The sequence below is a fragment of the Nyctereutes procyonoides genome, unplaced genomic scaffold (assembly GCF_905146905.1).
Source record: "Nyctereutes procyonoides isolate TBG_1078 unplaced genomic scaffold, NYPRO_anot_genome, whole genome shotgun sequence".
Taxonomy (NCBI): domain Eukaryota; kingdom Metazoa; phylum Chordata; class Mammalia; order Carnivora; family Canidae; genus Nyctereutes; species Nyctereutes procyonoides.
Genome location: NW_026575133.1, coordinates 32,540,001 through 32,561,369, shown reverse-complemented (window position 1 = coordinate 32,561,369; position 21,369 = coordinate 32,540,001). Strand labels below are relative to the sequence as shown.

General features: G+C 54.2%; 1 protein-coding gene across 5 annotated transcripts in view; it reads right to left on the bottom strand.

Moving 5' to 3' along the window:
* Positions 1–6,121: 6,121 nt before the first annotated feature.
* Positions 6,122–21,369, bottom strand: part of LOC129523405 (uncharacterized) — a 29,004-nt gene continuing 13,756 nt past the window's right edge. The window contains exons 3-8 of one of the 5 annotated variants that reach the window (XM_055346315.1): positions 17,877–18,683; positions 15,883–16,566; positions 14,727–14,850; positions 8,504–8,683; positions 6,996–7,129; positions 6,122–6,853 (exon numbers count right to left, since the gene is read on the bottom strand). The gene's annotated coding sequence lies outside the window, so the exon portion shown is untranslated. Of the gene's footprint in view, positions 6,854–6,995; positions 7,130–8,063; positions 8,178–8,503; positions 8,684–14,726; positions 14,851–15,882; positions 16,567–17,876; positions 18,684–21,369 lie in introns of those variants that run through there. The other 4 variants (XM_055346312.1, XM_055346316.1, XM_055346313.1 and 1 more) reach the window with 4 other exon arrangements.

The window sequence follows — 21,369 nt, the reverse complement described above, 5'->3', positions numbered from 1 at the left end:
CATGTGGGACACAAGTATTTTCACATCTGGTCCACTCCGGAAGGTCCCACACCCACCTGCTCCTTCCCAGACCTCCTTAACCCTGATCCTCCATGGCTGCTCCTTATCAGCCCCTGGTCATGGGGATGGGGGTAGATGAGTATCTCAGCTCACGCTCCTTCCACGGAGAGCGGATAGCCAAACACACTGCTTGCCAATGCCCATCAGGTGGCCCTCCCTCCCCATCAGCCCCTCCAGCCCCGTTAGGGCTGGTTCCTCCCATTAAGGCTGGTTCCAGCCCCTCCCACCCGGACCATCATGGCACCGGGTCAGGTGCACACCAGGCTCTATTTCCCAGTCATTGGTCAGCTGGTTTTAGGGAGCTTCCCATGAAACTAAGGATGCCAGTGGAGGGAAGGTGCCTTCAGAGGATCAACTATCTGCTCAGGCAACTTGCTTACATGTTTAGAATGTGCTGGAGGACAATCTTGTGTCAGTCTGCTCTCGCCACCATAACAAAATCCTCCAGATAGGAGGCTGGAAGTCCAAGACAGAGATGCCAGCAGGGCTGTTGTTTCAGACCCAGTGTGCAGGGATCCCCTAAAGGTCCCCATGTTCCCCTTTCCCAGCACACAGTCGGGGAGTGTGGCTGCAGGTCCTCTTCAGCCCAGGAAGAAATGTTTGTACTCACGGGGCTAGCCCAGGATCCTTCCCAGAGACACCCAGCTCTAACTACAAGGATGTGGGTGTGTGACCTGATTCAGGTGTGACCACCGTGTGAGGGCTGTGACTTCTGGGACTGTGACTCAAGTCTGGATCTGCTCCCCGTCTCTTCGGTCAAATGAGTCAAAGGCGCACAGGGGGCTTCCATCTAAAGTTGGAGGGAGACAGACAAGTTGGAGGGGATTGATCGTGTGCACCCTACCCACACCCCTGGCTGTTTCCCCCAGAATGGCCCAAAGCCTCTCCCTGCTCCAAGACACTAAGGCAGACGTGGACAAGGCAGGCGCCTGCATCCAGGGGAAGCATCGTCCTGGCTCTTTCCTGTGTGGAAGGACAAAGGGGCCACCATGGAGTGGGCAGTCTTGGACGAGGGAACAACATGAGAAAGATCACCTTAGATACAACTTCTCTATGCATTTGGGTGTTTTTCAAAACCAAAGTTAAATGCGTATGTGAAGGTTATATAAAGTGTAATAACATTTTACGACATAAACTTGTACCAATTCAGTGTCACTAGCAGCAAATTAAAAACAGAACATAAAAACACTTCAAATGTATGTGAGGACTTACCAGGCCAAAAATGTAAATAAAAGGGGAAACTCAGCTAGGGTTGGAAAAATACTCATCGGAGATTTCTGGTTCTGGGTAAAATGGAGTAAGCACATTCCCCAGCAAACCCCACCCCTGGCCATTTCTGTCCAAATCTGAAATCTGAACAGAGGCATGGAGTAGCCGTTTAAGGATTCTGGAAGGTAAATGGTAGCAGGTAGATTGGGGGGGGGGGAGATTAGAATTTGGAGCACCACCAAGCTGGTGGTGAGTTGCTCTTCTTTCCCAGCATGGATTAAATCCAGCCCCAACCTGGAAGTGGCAGGGGCATGAACAGAGATCATTCCAGGAGACACCTTCCAATTCCAGCTCAAGAAATAGGAAACGGCTCCCCTGATGCTTAGTGAGGGGGGGAGTACATCTTCCTTCTAATTTTGTCCTTTCTTTGTTCCCTCATGGCCCACCCCCACATCATCCAATGGTGGTGACAGCAACCGCAGCGACTACAGAAGCCTAACACTCTAGGGGGAGCAGCTCCCTCTCTAATTGAGGGACTCTGTTCCCACAAGAGTTGGGCAAATTGCTGTTGTTTTCTGTCCTCCACCTCCCATGTGGCCCCAGATACATGTGCTGTCATCAGAAGTATATACAGAGTTTTCTAGAAAAATGCCCAAAAAGAGAACCTTCAGAAATCTGGAAAGCTCTAGGGAGACTGCAGAAAGGGGGTGCCTAAGAAAAGCGATGTGAGAAAATTGTGTGTGGTCTGGCATCACGCCTAGGCTGCCCAGGCACGCGTCTGGCCCCAGCAGCCTAGCACCGAGTGCGAGAGGGCACAATGGGCTGGGCCACTGCCCTGGTCCCACTGGCTGGTGCACCCAAGGGACAGACCTGAATAGCACTGCACAGGTCGGATGGCACATTTAGCATGAACTCAGGTGCGTCACATGCCTGATACAACGAAGTATATCAACGTTCTCCATAACTTGGAAAGTATCAGAGTTTCATAACATGGTATTCAACGTGCGCAAGATACAATCCAAAATTACTCAGCAAACAAAGGAACATGAAAATCTCAACTGGAATGTGAAGAGGTAACAGTCACCAATGGGGAAACAACAGACATTGGGATTTCCTGCCAAGGCAAGTATTATAGAAATGCTCCAACCAGTAAGAGTAAACACTCTTGAGAAAGTGGAAAGCCAAGAAATAAAAATATAGGGGTGCCTGGGGGGCTCACTCAGTAAGCATCTGACTCTGTTTCAGCTCAAGTCATGATCTTGGGGTTATGGGATCAAGCCCCGCATGGGGATCCTCGCTCAGCGTGGAGTCTCCTAGAGATTCTCTCCCTTTCCTTTTTACTCCCAATCTGCTCCTCCCTCCCTGCCCCCCCAAAATAAATAAATAAAATATTTTTAAAAAAGAAATGGAAAATATAAAGAAGAATCAAATAGAAGTATCAGAACTAAAAAATATAATAACCAAAAAATAAAATAAAAAATAATAACCAAAATAAAAACCTCACTAGAGAGATTCAACAGTGGAATGAAGATGAGTGAGGAAGGAGGCAGTGAATCTAAAGGTAGAGCAATGGAAATGATCCATTTTGTATTACAGAGAGGAAAAGAAGATTGAAAAACAAATGACAGAGACTCAGGGACCTGGGGAACAATATCGAAAGGGCTCACATTTGTGTTATCCAACTCCTGGAGAAAGAGGAAAGTGTGGTTAAGAAAAACTATCTGAAGAAAGAAAGAAAGAAAGAAAGAAAGAAAGAAAGAAAGAAAGAAAGAAAGAAAGAAAGAAAGAAAGAAAGAAAGAAAGAAAGAAAGGAAAGAAAAACTATTTGAAGAAATAATGGTTGAAAATTTGCCCAATTTGGTAACGAAGACAAAGAAAACACTCCTAAAAGCAGCCCAGGGAAAATGATGAATTGTGTATAAGGAAATAATTTGAATTATTGCAGGGAACATGACGGATAGAAGGAAGTGGAGCAGCATTGTTGAATGAAGGGAAAAAAGCCTGTCAGAGTTGTGTGTGCAGAGAAAATACCCTTTAAGAATGAAAGTGCTGTAGACTGTGTGTGTGTGTGTGTGTGTGTGTGTGTGTGTCCTCTCCTAGTTCATGAGCTGACATGGAATCCCCAGCGTGGTGGTGGTGGGAGGTGGGGCCTCTGGAAGGTGATGAGGTCATGAGGTGGGGCCCTCATGATGGGATTAGTGGCCTTGCAAAAGATACAGCAAGGAGCCCTCTTGCGCCTCCGCCGCCGAAGGACACCGCAAGACGGCCATCTAAGAACCAGGGAGCGGACCCTCACTCTGGGATTCTCAGCTTCCAGAACTGTGAGAAATAAGTGTCTGTGGTTTATGAGTATGTGTTACTCTGTTATAGTAGCCTGAAAGGACTAAGACAGAAAGGGAAGTAAAATATTCTCAGACGAAGGAAAAACATCAGAATTTGTTGACAAGCAGACTTGCCGTAGATGAGAGGCATCACAAGGAAGCAATCAACTGAGCCTAGAATTTGGGAAATTATTTAGGAACAAAGACACATCCTAAAACTTGAAAATAGAGATGACCTGAAAGTGAAAGGATGAGGAAAAAGCACAAATTTCACTGCCACCCCAACCGACCCCATTGCTGACGTAGCTATACTAGTATCTGACAAAATAGACTTTACGGCAAAATGAAGTAACAGAAATAAAGATGGTCACTTATGATAAGGGGTTCAAGTCATCAGCGAGATACATCAATTTTAAATGTGTATGCATATGATAACTTAGGCTTAAAATATATAAAACAAAACTTGACAGCAGTATAAGGAGAGGGGCACCTGGGTGGCTCAGTCGGTTAAATGTCTGCCTTGAGCTCAGATCATGATCCCAAGTCCTGGACCCAGCGTGCTCAGCGGGGAGCCTGCTTCTCCCTCTCCCTCTGCCCCTCCCCCCCTGCTTGTACTCTCTCTTGCTCTCTCTCTCTAATGAATAAATTCTTTAAAAATCCTTAAAAAAGTAATAATAAAAACTAAAGAAGTATAAGGAAAAATATAAAAATACATAACCATAGTGGAAGGAAATAACACTTATCACAATAATTATTAGAATAAACAGAAAATTAAGCCATAAATATATAAAAAATTTGAACAACCTCATTAACAAACTCGATCTAATGGACATACATGCAAGACTGTGTTAAAAAAAAAAAAAAAGACTGTATTCAAAACACACAATGTTTTCAAGCCGAAGTGGTTCTGGGCAAATCCCAAAAATTTTTCAAGAATTAAAATCATACAGAGCAAAAAAAAAAAAAAATCATACAGAGCATATTCCCTGACCGTGCCATTAAGCTGGAAATCAATAACAAAAAGATAACTAGAATATAGCCATATGCTTGGAAATTAATAAATCCTCTTCTAGATAATACATTTTGGTCAAAGGATAAACCATGATAAAGATCAGAAATGCTTTTAAATAAGTGAAGGTAAAAATAGTAGATATCAAATTTGTGGAATGCAGCTAAAATATACTCAGTGTTGTTATGCCTGGGTGTATACAGCAGCAGAAAACAGCAGAAAGTAGGGAGCTAAGCACCTACCTCTAGAATCTAGAAAAATGCCCAAACCAAACCTGAATGAATAAAAGGAGAAACTAATAAATATAAGGCAGACAGGATAAAATGGGAGAAATAAACAGGATAAACTAAGCCAAAATGGGTTCTCTGAAAATACCCATGTAATTCACAAGCCTCTGACAAATTTATGAAAACCCTTCAGATATTAAAATAATAAGAATAATATGTAAATTCTGTGCCAACAAATTTGAAAGTTGACATGAAATGTACAAATTCTTAGAAATGTAGCAAAATTAACTAAAAAAAACCCCATGATTTTTAAAGACATTGAATCAGTAGTGAAAAAATTCCCCAAAATAAAACTCTAAGCACAGATGGCTTTATTGGCGGTTTTCACCAAATGTGCAAGGAACAAAAGATAAAATCTGATACAAACTGCTCCAGATAGAAAAAACTTATTTCATGAGAATAGCAAAACCCCTTAAGAACAGTATGAGGAAAAGGGAGTCATTGGTCAATCTTACCTTAGAAAACGTGTAATTGATAAATGTGAGTGAGAAAATGAATGCAGGAAAAATAAGCAGATAAAATTCAACATTGATTCATGATTTTTTTTAAAAAACTAAGCAAATTTGGAATCGAGAGGAATTTCTTAAATCTGGTGAAGATTTTTTTTTCTTTTTTTTCTTTTTTTAGACATTTCACTGAGGGGACACCCGGGTGGCTCAGCAGTTGAGCGTCTGCCTTCGGCCCAGGGCGTGACCCCGGGGTCCTGGGATTGAGTCCTGCATCGGGCCCCTGCATGGAGCCTGCTTCTCCCTCTGCCTGTGTCTCTGCCTCTCTCTTTCTCTTTCATGAATGAATAAATAAAATCTTAAAATAAATAATAAAATAAATAAATAAAATCTTTAAAAAAAACCCTCAATCCTGAAATTTTCTTTCCCTAAATATTTTATTTATTTATTTATGAGAGACACAGAGAAAGAGAGAGGCATCCCAGGGTCCTGGGATGAGCCCCACATGGGGCTCCCTGCTCAGCCGAGAGTCTGCTTCTCCCTCCCCCTCTACCCCTCTCCCTCCCCCCTGCTTGTGCGTGCTCTCTTTTTGTCTCTCTCAGTGTCTCTCAAATAAATACAATCTTTAAAAAAAAAAAAAGAAAATTCTACAAATGAAAAAGGAACCAGTTACAATGGTATAACAATTGCAAGATTTTTTTTAAAGACTTTATTTATTTATTCATAGAGACTCACAGAGAGAGAGAGAGAGAGAGAGAGAGAGAGAGAGAGAGAGAGAGAGGCAGAGACACTGGCAGAGGGAGAAGCAGGCTCCACCGGGGACTGGATCCAGGGTCTCCAGGATCACGCCCTGGGCTGCAGGTGGCGCTAAACCGCTGTGCCACCGGGGCTGCCCCAATTGCAAGATCTTTATAGATAAAATCATGAAAATGTATTGAGAGATGTTAAAGATAAACATAAAGAATATAGAATTATTTGCCTGGAAGACGGAGCTGCGATGAAGAAGTCGATTCTCCTCAAAGTGAGCTAGAAGCGTAACACAACCCCAATAAGAATCCCAGCAGTGTGTGTACCCATTGTGTATCGCTACGTAGTAAAGGACCCCAAAACTTAGAGGAAAACAGTACACCTTCGTTTATCTTGGGGTCAGGGGCCTGGCTACGGCTTTAGGCGGGTCCTCCTTTTCGGGGTCTCTCACGGAGCTACAACCAAGGTGCTGGCGGAGGCTGCTGGCTGCGGTTTCATCTCGGGCCGCTGGACGCGGGGCCTCATCTCCCACTTTGTTGCCAAAGAGGCTGCTCGGGCAGACGGGCCGGCATGTGGCTGCTCCCTCAGGGCCGCCTCACCAGCAGAGACGCGAGACCAAGTCGCCGTCGTGTGTGGCCTCCCCGCAGAAGTAGCAGCCCCAGGCCGTGTGCACTCTGCTCACAGGACACAAGTCTCCCGGTCCTGTCCACGCCCACGGGAGGTTTCCACATGGACGTGCACATGTATCTGAGTCAGACGGGAAGGCGAGAAATGCTGGAAAGGAAAAATACATCCAAGATGAACTATTTTGTGGGCTTACCAACACACTGAACCAAGAAGAGAAAACTGACGAAGACGTGTCAGTAGAAATCATCTGCACTGGAACACAAAGAAAAACATAAATGGAAAATCATACCCAAGGGGCTCCTGGGAGGCTCAGGTCATGGTCCCGGGGTCCTGGGTTCGAGCCCCGTCTAGGGCTCTCTGCTCGGCGGGCACCTGCTTCTCCCTCTGCTTCTGTCCCTCCCCTGGTTCCTGCGCTCTCTCTGTCTGTCAAATAAATACATAAAATCTTAAAAAGAAAGAAAAAGAAAATTGCACCCAAGATCTACGGAAAACATCAAACTGCCTATAATGCATGTTGATGTGTACAGATGGAGACCCGGAAGGACAAGACCGAGTGAACAGGATGGACTGAATATTTGAGGCTAAATAATAGCTAAGATGATCCCAAATTAATGAAAGGTATTAATCACAGATCCAGGAAGCTCAGAGGACTCCGAGGTGGGTACGTGCACAGAGAAGCGTGCCGAGGCACATCGTGACCAAACTGAAAATCGAAGATGAAGACCAAACCTTCAAAGCAACCCGGAGGAAAGTAAACACAACCCACAAGACAGAACAGAGAAAGAACAATGCCGAGTGTCCTCAGAAGCAACGCGGGACCGAAGACACTGAAGCAACAGCTTTAACACGCTGGTGGGCAAACCCGCTGACTCCGAACTCCACGTGCAGCAAAAAAAAAACCTTCCGCAAGCTGATGGGAGGGACGTTTTCAGGCAGATGAGGGCCGAGAGTGTCCTCAGCAGACCCACCTGCACACACAGGCTCGCAGCGAAGCGAGGTCCTGGAGGAAGGAGACGTGACGAGACCAGAGAGAGTCATTTGGGGAGGGACAAGCACGAGCGAGGGGAGCAGCAGAGGGAGAAGGAGAAGCCGGAGCCGGATGCGGGACTCGATCCCAGGACCCTGAGATCGTGACCGTAGCCGAAGGCAGACGCTTCGCCGATGACCCAGAATCTTCATTCTTTAGGCAGCAGGTGACACCAGAGATGGTAAATCACTTAAGTGTGCTGGTACATAGAGAATCATGCACAGAATTCGCAGCGCCGCCCTCTATTGCAGACCCCGGCCGGGTGACACAGGAGGGAGGTCCCGCCTGTGTGGTAGAGCGGGCGGCGCGCGGCTCGAAGATGAGGCTCTGGAAACGGGCGGGAACCCTGCTCAGCTTCCTGCCGCTTTCGTTGTTCAAGGATACGCCGCCGTTCTTGAGTTTTTGATGACTTGAAGGCATGTGCGCGCGTCTCCGGATCAACTTCTGAAGTCGTAGGCAGTCACAGAGCGCGTGGGAAGAAGGAAGGTGCCTGCGACTCAGTGGCAGCCCAGTCCCGAGCCGCTTGGGTCCAGACACATGGGTAGTGGAATAAACGTCGGGGCACCGAGCGCTCCCAGTGAGGGGGACGGCGAGGGCGGGGTAAGAAGTGACATTTACGGGCGACGGATCCAAACAGAGAGGGAAAGAACAAGGAGGAGAAACGACCCGTGTCGGTTCTGACGTGCCGCAGACGTGAGACGACGCAGCCTGCGAGAGACACGGGGCAACCAGAGACCACGCGCCCGTCGTGTGACAACAGGGCCGCTCACCTCTGAAGGCACCACAGGCCTGCATGTCGGCGCGTCTCAGAGCAAATCCCCACCGCGGGGAGCAAACGCTGCTGGAGCCGTCGGGGGACGGGCCGCGCCCGAAGCCAGCGGGACCCGCGGTCCGCCACGCACGCGAGGGCGTTCCGCAGGGCTGAGCCGCCAGGCTGACCTCCAGAAGCCCTGAAAAACAGGAATCATAAGGAACGTGTTCCCTGCCACGTAGCATCAGATGTATGGACACAGAGATTTCTGTCACATAAAGAGGGGTGCGTGCGCAATCCCAAGCACGGGGGGACTGGACAACACGCTTCCAAGTAACGCGCGAGGCAGAGAAGAAATCACGAGAGAAATGAGAGAGTGTCCTGAACGGAGGACAGTGAGAACACGAGGTGGTAAAACTCGGCCTGTGGACCAGACACCCTGAGGGGTTCGGGGTGCTGGCATCACAGAGGGGGGCGCACCGTGTGTCTAGACCTAGAAGCACGGGTGGCCTGGGTGGCTCAGCAGTTTAGCGCCGCCTTCAGCTTGGGGCGTGACCCCAGGGTCCCGGGATCGAGTCCCACGTCGGGCTCCCTGCATGGAGCCTGCTGCTCCCTCTGCCTGGGTCTCTGCCTCTCTCTCTCTCTCTGTGTCTCTCATGAATAAATAAATAAAATCTTTTTTTTTTAAAGCTACTTCCTGGAGGAACTTGGGATGGAAGGATGGAGAGATGGATGGGCGGATGGATGGATGGATTGAGGAATGGATGGGTGGATGGATGGACGAGTACATGAATAAATTAAGCTGCACTAATTACTCAGGTTCTCATAAATGCAGCTGTTTCTGGACCAGGTTTCTTGGAAGGACGCCCATGCGCTGAAAGTCAGGGAACCACAAGTGTCCACAGAGGTAACAGCTGCCAACCAAGCCCTGACCCGGGCTCAGGAGCCCAGACCTGCTGGTGCAACCTTGCCCCGCAGCTCCTCCCCGATGGCCCTACCGACGGGCGGCTCCCCGTGCCCCGGGTCCCCCTCCGCAGTCGCTGCCACGGCGGCTTCACCGTCAGACGCACCGGCCCGGAGCACGCGCCCAGGCTCAAAGCCCAGCTCGGCTATTTCCTCGGTCAGCAGGACGCTGACCCCCATGGTGCCGCGGATTCTTCATCTGCAGGCCCGACGTCTACGTGGAGACACAGATGCCCGCACGCCGCCTGTTCTCCCGTTGTCACAGGGCCCACACCAGACCCCTTTGGCATAAATATCAGATCCTGATTAAACCGGCCCCAACCGACCCTTCCAGCCCCGTTGCTGACGGAGCGCGTGTGCCGCCCCCTCCCCAGATTCCTATGTTGAAGCCCTGCTCCCCGGGGCGGGGCGGGGGGGGGTGACAGCATGAGGGGGTGGGTCTTGGGAGGTCACTAGGGCAGGTGCGGAGCTCACAGAGACACCTGCCTGGTGGTCGTGCACAGGTATGAGTGTTCCCTCACTCAGCCAGAAAAACTCAGATAGGGAGCGCCCACCGTGTGCTGCGCCCGTGCGTATGCGCGCACGTCCGCCCGGGACCCCCACCCTGAGCCTCCGACCCCCGTCACTCACCCCACAGACCCGCTCAGTGCCCACCGCCCAGCCGGGTCTGGACGCATCTCCAAGCGGCTCCACGGCACTTTGCACACACCTGTACGTGGAGCACGCGCATCACACGCTATCTGTGAGCATCCTACACGCTTCCATCACCGCACCGCCGCTCGACATCCTCCCCCACGAGACCACCCGGGACTGGGGCCCCATTGGGGACATCGAGCCAAGAGACACAAGGAAGCCAGAGAACAGGGCAGGAGGGAGGAGGCGGCAGCCTCCCAGAGCCAGGTCTCCCCAACCGCAGACCTGGGGAGGGTGTAAGCAAAGGGGGCGCGATAACCGCCTGGGGCCCGCGCACACGGGACCCAGCACGGATCTGGGGCAAGGGCACCAGGAGGTGACCGAGAGCAGGTCAGAGTCGGGAGCAGGAGGGTCAGCGCCGCGGGGGGGGCCCGTACCTGAGGGCTCAGAGGTGCACACACCCTGCAGGATGGCTGCGGGGCCAGCGGTCCCTCCGGAGCAGCCCTGGGGGCTGTGCTACTGACCCCCTGTCCCTCTGTGACCAGCGTCTCCCCTGCCCGCGGTGGCTGTCTGTCCTTCTCTGCTTCCGCAGGACGGCCGGGGGCTGGGAATGACTGGTGTCCAGGAAGCTGTGTCTGTCTGTCTGTCTGTCTTCCTCCGGAGACCCCCGGTCTGTGCGCACACAGTCCCTCCAGGCTTGGCTCCACCCATATGTGAGTCTTCCTCCTCGGCCACAGCCACCCCTTGGCCCCGGGGGCCTCACGAGGATGGACACCGTGTGCTCAACGAGCAACCAGACCGAGGGTCGGGCAGGCCACGAGCACCCACGCCGGTGCGCCCACGGCGGATGCGTCTTGTCGGGGAGGGTGTCCTTAGAGCCACGGCGGCCCCCGGGCACCTGGCAGGCAGGCCCCCTCTGCGCCCCCGGGGGTGCAGGCTCCAGGTCACCGTGGAAGTGTCCTCAGGTCCCCGCGCCAGAGACGCCGCCTTCCTTCCCCTTTAGGGCAAAGGTCAGTCCTTAAACCTGCTTTTCCTTCCTTCATTTTGTCATGAAAGATCCAACCCCGTAGGAAAGTTGAGAGAATCGCGGGGCGGCCGTTCGCCTGCATCCAGCTCCTGCGCCCTGCTGGGCTGGCTTCGTCATGGTCCCTGCGTGCCCGTGCCCCACCCCTGCCCCTGCCCAAGCCACCCAACCTTGGGTGCCCCCCGAAACGCTGCAGACCCAGGACAGTCAGCCCTGAGCCCCGCAGCTTGCTCACCGCGCCCGGCGTCAGGGCCGTTTCCAGCTTCCTTCTGGGGAAGGTCTGGCCGAAGGCCGAGGTCTAGCATGTGCGACTGCGTGGGCTCAGCCAGTGGGGCGGATGCAGCACAGACCCCCCTGGGGACACAGTTCCCGCTGCCCTGACCTATTCCCGCGCAGACCCACTCAGGCCCAAAGCCCGTGGGCGCTGCGCCGAGGAAGGCGGATTCCTCAGCCTCCTGCTCCCACTAACGCTGAGGCGGCCGCGGGTGGGCGTCCTGGGCAGCAGGGGCGGCCGCCAGAGGCTGGAGGCGCAGGTGGGCTGAAGTCCAGACGCTGCACACGAGTGGACGCGTCAGGACAGGCCGTAACCCCGCAGAGGAGGCCGGACCGGGGTACTGGCAGGGGCCTTCTGTGGGGCGTGTTTCCACGGGACATCACGGGATGCAAGCGACACAGGCAGGGGGCCCCGTCAGCCCAGCACAGCAGCACCTGGAGCCACGGGGGCGGTGTCCCCGGTGCCTCGGCTTCCCCCACGGGGGCTGAGCTTAGACATCTGACCCACAAGGAAGCTGCGCAAGCCCCCACCCCCCCACACCCCTCCCCCGTTAACCTGACGCCTTACGGGAGCCTGAGCTCCGCAAGCCGGCAGGGGAGTGGGTCAGGAGCAGGGTGCCTCCTCCAGGAGGCCCCCAGGGAACATTTGGAAAAGCCAGGGTGCAGAGCGCTTGGAGGCAGGACCCGTTGTGCAGGACAGCCCTGCCCTTGGCCACTGATGCCAGCAGGGCGCCGTCCTCCCGGGGCCTCCACCTGCCGTCCCCCGCGTCCCCCTCAGGCTCTGTCCCCACATCCCCCTCCACCTGCCATCCCTGCGTCCCCCGTGCCCCCAGAGGGCCTGTCCAGCCTGAGGGAGGTGTTATGATGACTATTATCTGCGGGTGACTGATGGGAACAGTGGGGGGTAGGAATGCCCCCCTCTCTCTGTCCCCTTCATTGGCCTCAGAGAGAAGCCAGTCCTTGGAGCTGTCCCCGCGGGAGGGACTCCAGGGCAATCCCAGCCAGGGAGGGGCCGGGTGGTGCCTCCAGGCAGGGGCGCCCAGCTTGGGTGACCCCACCTCTACGGGGCACAAGGGCGTATCCAAGGTTTCGGAGGGGCCCTGGGCCAGGGAGACAGAGAGCACCCCCAGCAAGCTCCGTGGGCCCGTGGCCACTTCCCCCCAGGGAAGAGGAGCCCGGCGCCCACGAGGAATTCCCAGGAGGCCTCGGTCACCATGTCCCCAGCTGCAGGTGCCAAGGGAGCTCGGGAGGAGATCCAGGGGTCACAGGAGTGGGGTGGGCCGCCCACGGGGCGGGGCTTGGGAAACGCAGAGGCCGTCTGGGGGGGTCGAGGGGAACGGCCAGCGGGAAGAAGGGCTGGGAGCTCGGCAGCTTTCTCCCCAGGCTGACCAGCCCCCACCAGCTCTTCTCTTTCCCTGGAGGGATAAGTGGTGCCGGATGCGGACAGAAGACCCCGAGGGGCACCCTGGCTCCAGCTCGGCGCAGGGAGGGCGGCAAGGAGGGTGCCAGCAAGGCAGCCGTGGCTGGTGTGGCCGTGGATGGCGGGTCGTGGATGGGACGGTGTGGACGGTGTGCTCGTGGACACTGTGGCCATGGGTGGGACGGTGTAGCCGTGGGTGGGAGAGTGTGGATGATGTGGCCATGGACAGGCCGGCCGTGGGTGGGACAGTGTGGGGGGGCCGTGAACGTACCCACACAGCCTTGAGTGGGCGCCGGGAGCCGCCTCTGGCAGTGGGTTCACAGGGGTCAGGGGCGTGAAGGCAGGGGAATCAAAGAAGGAGAAAGAAAAGTCTTGACTGGGGAGGTCACGTGTTATGGGGACGCGTGTGTCCACCACCAGCCGGTCACCTCCGGAGCCAGCAGGCCAGCAGGAGAGAAGGACCCCGGGGTGGGGGTGTGGCCTGGGCCCGTGTGCAGGATGCTGCGAGCAGGAGAGCTGGCTCCAAGCGGGTTCTGTGGGTGTCCAAGCCCCAGGCTCATCCTCAGCTGGGAACAACCCCAATCTTAGTGCTCCCAGGCAGGTGGCCCTGCGCTCCCATCAGCTCCACCTACCCCAGGCCTGGGAAGGCATCTGGCCAAGGATGCAAACCCCTGGTGCCTAATTATTATCCTTCTAAGGCACTGAGGGCTTCAGGCTCAAGAGCGCGGCCCTGTGGGGAATCCTGCGCCTCAGGTGTGTGCGGCCCAGCTCGCCCCGGGCACGCGGGTTCCCATCCTCACACCTTCCTGCCCCGTTTCCAGGGCACATGGCCACTGCCCCTCGGGCTCCCGCTGGGGAACCTGCGCGGTGGCTCCCGGCGGCCAGTCCCGGACGAGCCTGCTGTGCCTCCCACGTCCGTGTCCAGCCGCCCCCGGATGATTGCTCGGCCACCTCCAGCTCAGGGGCGCCAGCTCAGCCCCCTACCTCCCCTACTTCCTGCTCGGTGGTTCCTTTCCTGCATCCCACGCTTGGCAAAGCGCGTGCCCACCTGCTCTAGCCACTGAGCCGCCCACCTGAGCCGCCCACTGAGCCAGCTCACCTGGCTCTAGCCACTGAACCGCCCACCTGAACCGCCCATCCCCGCAGCCTTGGCCGGTCCTCTTCTTCTGTCGGGCATGTCATGGGCCTCCCTGCGAAGTCCACCTTGGCCCCCTCAGGCTGTCCCAGAAAGAGCCCCACTGCTCTCCGAGCAGGGCTGAAGCTCTGGGGGCAAGGTCTCAGTGCTTAGGGGCCAGAACCCTGCCACCCTGGCTGTGGCCGGGGGCTCCGAGGAGGGGGGAGGCCACAGGTGCCACCTTGGTGTAGCCCCCCCAGCCCCCAGGCCCCAGCCTCCAGGTGGACCCAGTCTTAGTGATCTGACATTCACCCCCTGCGCCCATCCGGTGGTGGCCTGACCCCGGGCACAGTGGCCATCGGCCAAGGGCGGCCCGGGGCCATCAGGGAGCTGGGGTCACTGGGGAACCGGCCCCCAGTCTTCGGGACACACCTGCCCCTTAGCCTCCCTGCCAAGGGCCCCCCCACGGGCAAGGCCCTGAGCTCCTGGACCTGGGCCCCAGCCGCATCTGTGCCTCCTGGCCGCTGTCCACGGCCGCCACGTGCCGGGGCCGCATGACAGTGCTGCCCTGCGCGTGCGTCCCTGCCACCTGGCTTGTCCCCCACACAGCGGTCAGCAGTCTTGGCGGAGCAGCAGCCGAGCTATTGCTTCACGCTCCGGAGGCAAATAAACAGCACGCGGCGCTCCGGGCGACAGCTCTGGCAGGGACGCCTGGGCTCCAGGGTCGCCTTCCTGTTGTGACCATTTCCAGGCAACTGCAGCCTGGCTCTCGCCCAATCACACCCTTTCCTTTGGGGGGAAGCCCTGCTCCTTACCCACGGGGACACGGAGCAGGTGCAAGCCGCAGGCACACGGTGACGGCACATTGTTTACGATCTGCAGGTTTCACCACACCGACTCCCCAAAATAGCGGGCGCTCGGGGAAACGGTCGTGCCCTCCTGGAAGAGGAAGGGAGCGGAACGGCGCGGTCAGCGGCGGCTCCCGTCCCCCGAGGGCGCTTATTCGAGGGTCTAGGGAGGACGCTGGGGCCGGCATGTGCTGTCCCCGGGGTCAGCACAGGCCCAGGCGGGGGACAACCACAGTTGGGGGTGGCCCAGGCCGCTAGGGAAACAAATGGCTCAGATGTCCCCAGGGCACCAGGGCCCAGGCTTGCAGCCACTTCCAGACCTTGCAAAACGTCCCCCTGGGCCTTGAGAACCCCGTGCCCCAGTGTAGCCCTCAGGGCCTCCTCCAGGGGGCCCTGGCCCTGCCCTGCCTGGGCGGTGGGGCCCCCCCACCCCACTGTCCCCTCGGGACGCTTCCCTGGAGACTCTGGAGGCTCCAGCGAATGGGGAGCCCTGCCCCTGAGGCCGCCCTGCGCTGGTCCCAGAGGGGCACCTGCCCACTTGGAGCTTTGCCCCCAGCTGCTCCCCGCCTGCCTTCCCAGGGGGCCCCCACTAGGCCACCCCCACCCCAGAGCTCCACAGGCCTGGCGATGGGGCACGTGGCCCTCTCCCCCTCTTCACCCCACGCAAGGCCGGGGGTGCCCAGCTCCCTGTGCTGTGAGCGGGAAGGAGGCTCGGGGCGTGAGGGGCGGTGTGGGGCTGGAGCTCCCGGGGCCCAGGGTCCACGGGCCGCGGTGAGACCATGAGCTGAGTGAACCCAGTCGCCGTGGTGTCCACCCCCCCCCATGCATTCCAGATGCAGGGACAGAGCCCAGTGGGCCCTTGGGTGGGGACCCTGCAGGGAGGGGGCCCAGGATGCTGAGGGCTTGTGCAGGGAGTGGGCGGTGACCAAGCACCCAGGGAGCTGGTGGGGGCAGTGGGGGGCAGTGGGGGCCGTGGGGGCCGTGGGAACTGGAAGGACGTTCACCATGTCAGCTGGATTCCCTGCGCCTCCTCATGTTCAGGGGCTGCCTGAGTTCTCGGGGATCGCCTGCAGGGCCCCCCACCCCATGCCTGTAGTTCCTCTGTTTCCCTGGGACCACGTACAGGTTCTGAATGCTGGTCCCTCGCCGACCCCACGGAGCCCACGTATCTTCCTCCCGTCTGAGTCACTTCATGTACACAAATCTGCTCTATTTCAGGAAAACACAGCCTTCTTTTGAGGTGCGGGGAGGCGCGGCCAGGGCAGGCTGGCCTGCAGTCACCGTGTCGCCCCCACCGTCCTGCACGATTCGATCGCTTCTCTGGGTCTCCAACGAGTCTCCCTGCGTCTGTTTGTAGGGCGCCTGTCCTTGGGCCCCGAGGAGGGAGGGGTTTCCATACCCTCCCTACTTACTGCTGGTATTTGAGAAAGACGCGGATTTTTTTTTTTTAAGCTCACCGTCAGCACACATTTTGCTGAATTCTTCTTTGTTCAGACTTTCTCCATTTATTGTCTTCGGATTTCTTTCTCTTGGTTAACCCGCAGGTTTCATTGGCAGCGATGAACGGAACACCTACCAGAGGTCGGCCTGTTCAGCACCCATCATGAGGGCAAAAGACAAAACCCCTGCCGTCGTCGGGCGCCTGCGGGGCTCAGGGGGTTGGGCGACCGACCCTGGATTTCAGCTCGGGTCGTGACCTCGGGGTGCTGGGATGGAGTCCACGGCGGGCTCCCTGCTCAGCGGGGCGTCTGCTTCTCCCTCTCCTTCTGCCTGATGCTCTGGCTACTGGTGCTCGCTCTCCCTCTCTCTGCAGGTGGAAGGAAAGAAAGAAAATCTTAAGAAAAAAGGGTTATTAGAGTTCCTGTTAATGGGTCCTACTCGTCAATGGCCAGACAACAGATCCTTCCAATTGGCTACACTTAAAGGCAAAACTCCCTCTATAGGGAGCTCTTGATGCGTCTTATTAGTGTAACGGCCAGTCTCGGGGACCCCCCTTGACAGGGAGAGAGAACAGAAAGTAGACTTAAATAAATAAATCACCACCAATGTAAATTCCTCTTCTTTAAACAGCCTCATTTGCCTGTTTTAACTTCCGTCCCCCCGGAAGGCTTCCCGAGAGCACTCGGGCCTACGCTCCAGGTTCTACATGGACAGTTGCTCCAGGAAACGCTGGAGGCAGAAAATGCACCTAACACAGGCACCGGGGTGGCGTCGCCCTGGCTTCCGGGGCTGTGCGTTCGGCTCCGCCGGCCGCCGTGTCCCCGTGAGCCTTCCTCCACCGTGTGTACCCCGGGCCCCCTCCACGTCCCTCATGGGCTGTCCCTTAAACAGGTGCCCCCTGCACCCCCCGCCCCTCTGCCCGAGCAGCGCATCCCCTGGACAGCAACCGAGCTCTTGAGAAGCCCCTGCACCTCTGCTACCAACGTCAGAGGGAAGTTCGACGGGTTCATGACTAGTCGCCAAGCCCCTGCACGGAGGGAACGGGAGCGCCACCTCCCCCGGCCTCCTGCACACGGTCTCCCGAGGCCACTGACTCAGAAGCTACCAGAAGCCAGAAAGGAGGCTGCTGTTAAAGTGCTTCGTCGTACAGACCTCACGCAGAGATACGACCTTCTGGGGCGCCCGGCAGCCTCCGTCGGAGCCTGCGACCACACTGGGTGCAGACATTATTTAAAAAAACAAAATCTTAAAAAAAAAAACACACATAAAGACAGAAGTCTTTTGGTTTTCATTTTAGTTAAAAAATCTCCCTGATGTAAAAACAAATATTAGTTAAAAAGACAGGCCACCCTCTTGCTGTTGGGGCCGTAACCTGGTTCCTCGGGAATTTAGAGACAACGGTCTGTCTCCCAAATCTCTACAAAACCAGAAACGCAGCCCTGAAGCCGGGTGGAGGCCCACACGCTGCCCCCATCCCCTCGCCTCCCCTGCTCCTCCCAGAGTGTTGTGGGTTTTAGAAAAGGCCAGGGTGTTGGGACAAAACGGTCCCGTGCTTAAGAAAAGGAGGACACGTTTTAATAGCAATTACTCTGAGACTCTAGGGAAGAAAATGTTTTTACATTCCTTCTGTCCCTTAAAAATCTAAATGTTTAAGATGTACGCACGGCTGGGACTCACCGAGGCTGCGGGAAACGCAGGGGGAGGAGGCCTCCGTGGCCACCAGCGCCTCCCCAACCGCCCCAGGGACGCGGGGCGCCCCCTGTGCCTCGGGCCGAGGCAGGTTTGCTGGGCCGGGCCCGTCCACCGGAGAGCGGGGCGCCCGCTGCCCCCCGCTGGGGCCGCAGCACCCTAGGTGTGGGGGGAAGCAGGTGCGGCCAACACGGGCCCCCAAACTCAGGCGGAGCCTGGCGGGGCTTAGTCGGGCTCGCGTCATCTGGAAGGTGGCCGGCGCTGGCGCACAGTCACTTGCTGGTTTGACGAAGTGCGGAGACCGGGCCCGGAGCCGAGGCCAAGAAGGAACCCCTGACACGTCCTTGGTCTCGAGACCAAAATGCTGGTTTTCTCGGAGCCCGGGGACGGGACGGTGGCGGGCAGGGCGGCCGATTACACACCGGGAGTTGGGGCCGATTCCCAAAGGACTTTCACCTGCTAAGTTGGACCTCCGAGGCCTTGCCATTGTCAGGTTAAAGACCGCTTTCCCCTGCGGCATCCACACTGAGACCATTGGAGACTTCCCGAAGAACATCCCGCGTGTGCGCCAGGTGGGGTGGTTGGCCGGAGTCGGCGGCTGCGTCCTCCGCTAGCCCTGCTCCCTCGTCAGGCTCAAGGAAAACAGATGTGTCCTTAGGATTCCCAGGTGAGGGGCGCCTGGGGGGCTCAGGCGTTGGGCAGCTGCCTTCAGCTCAGGTCATGACCTCAGGGTCCTGGGATCGAGCCCCGAGTCCGGCTCCCCTGCTCATACTCTCTCTCTTAAATAAGTAAAATCTTAAAAATAAAGAAAAAGAATTATCAGCATTAAATAGAAGACTTTGCTTCTGCTTCTGCTGACCCGAAGTCAAATACATCCACGTTGTCTCCTGCAAAATTTGTCAGGAAACGTAAAACGGTATGGGGAGCGGGAATGTATTTTTTTGGTTTAGGGAGAAGAAAGGTGGTTTTGTCCTAAGTGAGTCTGGTTGTTTGGGGAACAAGCTTAGCGCTGAGGAGCCCAAGGCGAGCTGAGGACAAAGCCCTTGCTGAGACCCCTCACCCCCACCCCACCCCACCCCACCCCACCCCAGGAGGGATGCCTGGACCGTCCTCACCCCCTCCCGCTGCCCTAAGGCTAAGGGAGGGAAAACGACGGGTTAATTTACAGAGATTTACAGTCCTCAAGACCCGGAGTCTTAAGTCTGTTGGTATCATTAAGATAGACGTGCCTAAAAAAAAAAAAAAAAAAAAAAAGATAGATGTGCCTTTAGAGGTGTCGGCATTAAATATGGAACTTTTATTCTCTCGAGGTTTGCTGAAGATCAAATAAGCTGCTGTTATCTGTTGTCATTTGTTAGCAAAAAATTGAGTTAGGATGGTTAACCTTGTGTGTCTCAAATTCTCATGGGTAATTGTTAAGGTAGCTTTCAAAGTCTTCGGAGACCCTGAACTTTAAAATTCTGCTTGGATGATAAATGGGGTTGGATGGGGTTGGGCATCTAGGTCTTACAAGCAGCGCTAAAGCCTGGGTTACTGGGCGTAGGTTCGTGCTTACTGCAGAGAAACTGAGGATGTTTGGGGCTGTTGGTAAACACGCTTTGTGCTTAACCGGTTCATAAATTTGCCGTAAAAAAAAAAAAAAAGGTAATTTTATCCTAAGTGAGACTGATTGTTTAGAAAGAAATGGCTTGGTTCAAAATCTGAATGCAAAGGAAAGCTGTGGATCTGTGAAGGGCTATCTTTGGAAAGAAATTTTAGGTGTGGTCAGGATGACCAAAATCAAAATGAATGGATTTTAAAAGTAGAGTGTTAGGAGATTGGAACACTCCTCTCTCCATCCAAAAAACAAAGTTGTCTAGAATTGTTGGTCCGCTCTTGATAAGAAAATGTAAACAAAGTTTTTTTTTTTCCTCTTTTGTCTGCCCTGAAAACCAGTTCCCCTGCTTTGTCCTTATCAGGTCTTTGATGATTGGGTTAAAACTTCTCAATATTACAGGAGCTAAGTTTTGCTAACAACGACAGAACCCTGAGTATTTGCCTTTGGAAGCTCTTATTGTCACCTTGGTTAAATAAAATTTGAGTTTTATAATGATCTGCAATCCTGTTTAGGTACACACAATAACTTCCTGTGTGCCATAAAAGTGGGATAACTTTTTAACAAACTTCCCAAGATTTAAATTGTAAATGAGGCCTCTGACTCATTCGGCCTTTTTGTTTGGTAGGTTCAGTTACTCTGGACGCACTATTAAATAATAAGCCTTAGGTTGCATTGCTTCAATATAAGGTCATCACTTGATATTTCGATTATTAGAGTGTTGTGTGTCACAGAAATAACCCGTTTTCCTTGCCAGCCATATTGTAACCTCTCATCAGATTTTTGACCACATCCATTCTGAGTTTTTGTCACTTATAATTATTCTCTTGCAAAATGAGTTTCATCTTCAAGGAGATTCATATAAAGGATTTGGGACAAATACAGGTATTTGATAGATTTAAAATCCTAAAACAGGAAATGGGTAAGAATTTCCAGAACTCACTAAAGCTGCATTCAAACTGAACAAGAATGAGCAACATATGGGACTAGATGAACTAAAAAAGATGATTATAGTTTTGTGACTCTTGTTTGAAACACTGCTGGTTCTCTAATGTTTGCTCTTCCAGATTAAGGAAATTGCTCTTAAGATATCTATGACTTATAGAAACGTGATAAAGTATGCATTTGCGAGCAAATTGAAGCATTTAGCTTTTCTCCCTACCTGAGCACTCTGATAGTCAACAGGTCTCAGTGAGTATTCTCTCTTCCATGGCAACAATGGTCATTTGCGCAAGTTCTCTGAGAACTTGTTCTCCTTGTAACGGGACATCATGGCAAACATTGTTTATTTACCAAGGCTTTGACTGGAATGTCATAGCTGAGGGAGACACGCATAGACTCAGATGGCATCAAACAGCTTCCAGGAACTAAGGTTGACGTTATGAAACTTGGAACCATAAATCCCCTTGGAACTGATGCCTGGTTATGGAGTCCCAGCAGCCTCACCAGGTGAGTAGAGAATGTCGCTTCCTGGCAGGTGCAGGAACCTCAGGATACCTTGGGGACCTTGTGAAGACAAATCCGTTCACAACTACGGGTATTGCAGGCACATCCGATGGCAAGTACTTGGTTTGGCTCCTGGCCTGGGGAGGCTACTAAGAGTTCAACGTAGGGATTCCTTATAAAAGTTCCAGCAAAGCAGAACCTAAAAGATCTATATGGGGGCGTCTGGGTGGCTCAGTCCATTGAGCGTCTGCCTTGGGGCCAGGTCATGATGGAGCCCCAGGTGTGGCTCCCTGCTCAGTGAGGAGCCTGCTTCTCCCCCACCCTCTGTCTGCCACTCCCCCTGCTTGTGCTCGCTCTCTCTCTTAAATAAATAAATAAATAAATAAATAAATAAATAAATAAATATCTTTAAAAACGTAAATAAATAAAGTCACAACCCAA